Source organism: Triticum dicoccoides, chromosome 2B, assembly GCF_002162155.2.
Source record: "Triticum dicoccoides isolate Atlit2015 ecotype Zavitan chromosome 2B, WEW_v2.0, whole genome shotgun sequence".
NCBI classification, from domain to species: Eukaryota; Viridiplantae; Streptophyta; class Magnoliopsida; order Poales; family Poaceae; genus Triticum; species Triticum dicoccoides.
Genome location: NC_041383.1, coordinates 391,608,480 through 391,614,708, shown reverse-complemented (window position 1 = coordinate 391,614,708; position 6,229 = coordinate 391,608,480). Strand labels below are relative to the sequence as shown.

General features: G+C 44.0%; 1 non-coding gene across 1 annotated transcript; it reads right to left on the bottom strand.

Annotated features, from left to right (window-relative positions):
• Positions 1–3,788: 3,788 nt before the first annotated feature.
• TRNAK-CUU lies at positions 3,789–3,866 on the bottom strand. The gene has a single exon. It is a non-coding gene; the product is annotated as a tRNA-Lys (tRNA).
• Positions 3,867–6,229: the final 2,363 nt, after the last annotated feature.

The window sequence follows — 6,229 nt, the reverse complement described above, 5'->3', positions numbered from 1 at the left end:
TTTGCCTATGTGCATTTCTAGAAATTCCAAAGTAAATCCCTAATGCCTATGAATGAATGGTAACACATGGTGCAAATCTTTAATCCCATATCGCTACTGGAGGTGGTGTGACACCACCTTATACGGTGAGTTCTCCCAACTACACCTAGTGATTTCTACTGGGAGAGAAAGAGAACACCCCACTTGCTTGCCTCGCCGGGGCCGAGCAAAGGGTGCGGGTGTGCGACATGCACGTGAATGGCCTTCTAAAATCTGGTCCATGGCTTTGTAGGAACATGGCTTCATTTTGTCATTCTATTTTTTGTTTCCTTGGCCAGTAAGTTTTCAAGTTGGTTTATTGACCATTAAGTTTTGAAACCTAATCAGTTTGGATCGTGACCGCGACACGCGACTGTGTAAGTTGTCCTATATATATGACTTACCGGTCATCGCCAAAGATACATCAAAACTGAGTTAGGGTTTTTGGCTCCTCACCCTATTTGTGCTGCCATCGTAATCTACTCCACCCTGAAAGCCCGTGTGCATCTAAGAGGGGAGACAAGGTCTCCGGAGCACTGTTAGAAAAATCTTGAGTAGTTAATTAGTGTCACACGTGCTTGTAGAAGTGCATGCACTTACGTCTGATGTGTCCTAATGTATTCGGTTTAGAGACTGGTCTGTGTACTAGTAGTCATCCGGCTAGGAGTATTAGTTTAGACATGTCCTAGTCCTTGTAGTATTAGGAGTCCTACTAGGTGATCATCTTGGCTGAGTCCGAGTAGGTTTAGGTTGAAGGGTTGGCCGCTGCTGGTGGGGAATATATATGCAGCCGGCTATGGAGTTTTGTAATACCGTGTGGAGAAAAACAAAAACAAATAAAGAGATAAACAAAGGACACAATACGAGCCCTTGGCTATCAGTTTTCGTGTACGCGTGTTCGTCCTGATTTGATGTGATTGATCCTGTGATCGAGTTCTAACAATTGGTATTAGAGAAAGGTTCGAGTGAAGCTGTGCTTGCCTCGGGGTGGCGACCCGACTAGCGCCTCGGGGCGGGCGATGAAGTTGCTGGGTGGTGCAGCGACCGGGAGGATCAAGCGATTGTTGTTTGTTGGAGCGACAAGGAGGGAGACAGCAGGTTGCCGTCAGCAAGGCAGTGGAAGGAGATCGTTGATGGAAGAGGTGGTGCCGTTGTGCGGTGCTAGAGCTCATCAAGATCATCGTCCACGGGAGTTGGAGTCAAGGAGTCGTGTGAGTTTGCACAATCAGTCGTCGTTGCGCCTGTGACTCGTCGTCGTGTTCCAAGTGCTCGTCTTGTTGATGATTCGTGGGAGTGGAAGTAGTGTGCACGGTGTTCCATGAGTCATATCCATGTCCTCGTGGAGCGTCCTGGTTGCAGCCAGTGTGGATTCGGTGTGATGCCGAAGGCAGACGATGGTAGGAGAAGCCATCGTAAAGCGAGGAGGTGTGCGACCAGTAGAAGGCGATCTACTGCAAGCAAGTATATTGAGTATGGCACGGACCGAGTGCAAGGCAGCGGCCAAGCAATGGCGGTGGCACAACATAGCAGAGCAAGGAGGCGCACTGCATGTTTCCAGGCGGGTCATACTCAGTGTACGGATATGACAGTTGAAGATCAAGCTTGGCATGTAGTGGGACAATGACTAGTTAAGTTGTACAATGTGAAGACTGATGATTTGTCCAGTCTTGCACGTTGCACGCGTAGATGTGACCGTGTGGGCTGGTAGTCTAGATCATGCGTCGGAGTTTGGATTGATAAGTCACGGATCTACGACGACTCACGATCGGACAAGCACAGAAGACAAAGAGTCAAGATTAGGGGGAGATTGTTAGAATAATCTTGAGTAGTTAATTAGTGTCACACCTGCTTGTAGAAGTGCATGCACTTACGTCTGATGTGTCCTAGTGTATTCGGTATAGAGATTGGTCTGTGTACTAGTAGTCATCCGGCTAGGAGTATTAGTTTAGACATGTCCTAGTCCTTGTAGTATTAGGAGTCCTGCTAGGTGATCATCTTGGCTGAGTCCGAGTAGGTTTAGGTCGAAGGGTCGGCTGCTGCTGGTGGAGTATATATATGCAGCCGGCTGTGGAGTTTTGTAATACAGTGTGGAGAAAAATGAAAAGAAATAAAGAGAGAAACAAAGGGCACGATACGAGCCCTTCGCTATCAGTTTTCGTGTACATGTGTTTGTCCTGATTTGATGTGATCGATCCTGTGATCGAGTTCTAACAATAGAAATAAAGAGAGAAACAAAGGGCATGAAACGAGCACATCAAATCAGGACGCACATTAGCCATAAACTGTCGTGGAATTGTCATGGTAGATGTCCTAATGTGAGGACTTAGTCGTGAGGCCAACACATCTATGCGGTAGCTTGAAGGGGTTGAGCGGAATCGAGAGATGCAACACAAGACAAGGATTTAGATAGCTTTGGGCCCCGGGAAACATCATCCGGTAACAACCCTACATGTTGTTTGTGGCTAGGTCTCATTATCATCATGAGGGAGTCGTCGTAAACCGGCTCTTTGTGTCTAGCCCTAGAGATTGTTTCTTCTTACCTCTCCCTCTTGGGGTGCCCTGCCCCTCCTTATATAAGTTGGAGGGGCAGGTTACATGACTAATCCTAGTTGAATTAGGATTACTCTAGTACAAGTGGAGTCCTAGTCCTGCTTCCTTTTTAGGAGAATATTCCTTGTGCTTTCCTCATAAACCGGCCCGCCATTAACATAAATCGGCTTTCTGGGCCTTAGGCCTTGTCATCTGTCTGTCCCGCCCGCCGGGTTACTAGTGAGTCATAATGTTCAGGTAGGCTGCTTGTAAACTGTCTGGTCAGGGCGGGTCGCCAGTGAATCGCCAAGTGTAAACCGGGTCTCAAGTAAACTGCCAAGTCCATCCGGGTCATAATTCCGACCGGGTCATACCGCGGGGTATATCCCCGACATTAGCCCCCAGTTTAGCTTGGATTTATTCATGGTAAACTGATCCTGTAAAACAAACACAAAAATTGACGGGTTGTGCTCCGGGTTAAAAATTCTTGTAAACCGGCACCTGATCATCCTTAAATCCTTGTCATTTCTTCCTTCTAAAAAAATCCGAGTCAATAGACCAGCTTCATAATCAATTTGCTTGCAAAAGATATTTTGTAAATAAAGAATCCATTTGAATCGGCCTTCAATGCTCTGACTTAACATAAATATTGGTCTTGAAATATTCAATTGATATCCAGGAGGTTTGAAGATGTAGAACTTGTCGGTTTATGATTACCACCATTGTCAGGTTATAAAACAGACGATGCCAGGTCATAATTGCTTGTTGACACCGGGTCATGATTGTTGCCAACGCCGGGTCACACAATTAATCTTCCTAATTTGCTCAAAACTGAGAATTTGAAGATGTTCCTCCTTTATATGCATATTACCTGTAGCCCCCAAGTCTTAAGAGGATAGCATAACAACAGCTTAAGACTTGCTTCAATATAAATATCACAATCTTGAAGAAATCCGATTTGTTCATCCCAGTCATTAGCCATAAATTGAGTATTCCATATATGTAGCCCCCAAGTGTCGGGTTGTCATGCTTGCAGCAACCTGGGACTTGTAATTACCTGATGCTCATAAAAACTTCAACCAGTGTAGCCCCCAAGGGCCGGGTCATTATGCAATAATGAGCAGGGACTTTGTAAATCATGTAAACTTTGAACAGCAATGTGTATCCACGAAGGACCGGCTCAGTAAGATAATATTGAGCTGGGACTTGATATATACTTCAATAAAAATAACATCATATGATGTAACCCCCATCATGGGGCTTGAACCCACGTCCACAAGGTTAAGAGCCTTGTGCTTTACCAACTGACCTAGACGGGCCCTTCAATATAATGGATTAATATTTGTGTACCTTGAATTGTTGACAGGAGCAATTGGTAGCCCCCAAGGGCCGGCTCATTACAATGTGATGAGTCGGATCTTCAATAAGGTGAACAAAAATGACTTTGCATTAGCCCCCAAGTGTCATGGTGCATGCTTGCAGCGACATGAGACTTGCATATTTGATGTAATCTCAACTTCAATAATGTAGCCCCCAAGTGCCGGGTTGTAAGCCTGCAGCGACTCGGGACTATTCCTTTGTAGAATAAATCCCATTGATAAGATAATATCCATTGCGCTGAAGCGACTTTGAAAACCTCAATCATAATATTGGTTATTGATAACCATAATAAAAATCTAGCCATGTTGGCTATTAAAATTTTGAATAACATACCCAATGATTTATAAGCGCATGATCCCAATGGCGCAATCCAAATATATACTGGCGACTTATAGTCCAAAGCTAGGCTGGCTTAACAAACACTGGATAATTTCTCATCATATACTAGCGAGTTATTGTTTTAAAGCCAGGTCAGGTTAATAAACGCCGGTGATTTATAATTATGCTTTATTCAACTTGTTTCTGCATATAACAAGTTTAAAGTGTCCTGGCGGTTTACCGCCGGACGGGCCATAATGCCCAACATATAACCTGGGTTTATAACCAAGGCTGCACTTAAGAATAATCAAATATGAAATATATCATACCTGTGACATTGAATCACATTGTTGGTTTACCAACTTCTTGTAGTAAGGGTGATAACCCAAATCTTGAGTACTGATAACTCTTCCCATAGTTTGCCGGTTTATGATAAAACCGTACCGGGTTGTAGTAAACACCGGATTATCCATATATAACACTGGCGACTTGTAGGCGAAACCAGACCGGGTCAATAAGCGCCGGATTATAACTGATCATGTACTGACAACTTGTAGTTGAAAGCCAAGTCGGGTCAATAAACGTCGGTTTATCATAAATATTATAAATATCATCGAAGGAGAAAAGAAACTTGGCAAATAAAAGCAGATGAAAACTTGTAGTCGAGGCTTTTCACGGGCTGCCAGGTCCCAAATCGAGGCTTTTCATGGGCTACCAGGCCACTGAGTTAAACCATTTCAGAAAGCCTTTTAAGATGGACCTCAATCTTTAACAAATCGTCATTTTAACTTTGACAGTTCAGGGTCTATGAGATTGATTTGTCAAACGTTCGACGGGTCATACCAGGTTTACCTGGACGGAGTGGCTTACTTAAAGAAGGCAGGATAACCCGAGGTTTTAGGTGAATACACCTGGCTTCCAAGCCGTGGCTTGATAGCCTATTACAAGCATAGATTCTTTGTTCATTGCGAAGGAAAGAATCCCCAAGCAATATTTTGAGTTGTGATCAGTGGGTGACTATGTTTGAGTTGTGCTTTTGCAACACTCTCTTTGGCCCCTAAGTGATTTTCCTGGTGGCTTTGCGCCGATCAAGAGGTGTAGCTATGGTTCGAATACAACAAAGCCCCCAAGTGATTTCGTTGGTGGCCTTGCGCCAATCAAGAGGTGTAGCTATGGTTTGAATAGAACCAAGCCCCCAAGTGATCTTATATATAGCTTCACAAGCCGGATCCATGGACAGAGCTTCGCTGTATAAACAGAGGCCCCCACGTGATCAATAATATGATAAGCCAATAAGGTAGGATACCCATGTTTGAACCGTGCATCATGGCAGCAGGTCCTCTTCGGCAACCTTTAACTATTTGCAAGAGATAAATTCTTCTTGAACCGGGATTTTGAACTGGATATTGATAGCTTCAGTGAGACTGAGTCCCCTTGAACCGGATTTTAAACCGGAATCTTCATTTTCAGCCAGAAATTTTCTGACGGCCTTTAAACTCAAACTTGCGAGAAATTAATTCTTTTTTTGAACCAGAAATTCTTAAACCGGATTTGAGAGCTTCAGAGCTTTGTAGGAGACAGATTTCCCTTGAACCGGATTGTAAACCAGATATTTGAGAGCTTCAACACTTTACGGGAGAGAGAGGTCTCTTGAACCGGATTATGAACCGGAATCCTTTCTGATGACCCAGAACTTCTTCATTGAGCCGGGATTTCATAATTGTCATATACTTTTTAAGATGGAAATTTTCTGATGGCTTTTATATTTCCATCAATATAGTAGTAGCCTCGGGGACCGGGTTATCTTTCCCTCCATCGTCTTGGGGTTCTTAAATTTACTAAAACTGGCAAGATTTGCTGAGTCATGTCATCGTAGCCCCCGAGTCTTAAGACGACTCGAGGAGTTGTCTTGAGACTCTCCATGCTTGATCATAACGAAAGTGCATATCACTAACTTTGATAGCGCGATGTGAATCCGCAAAAT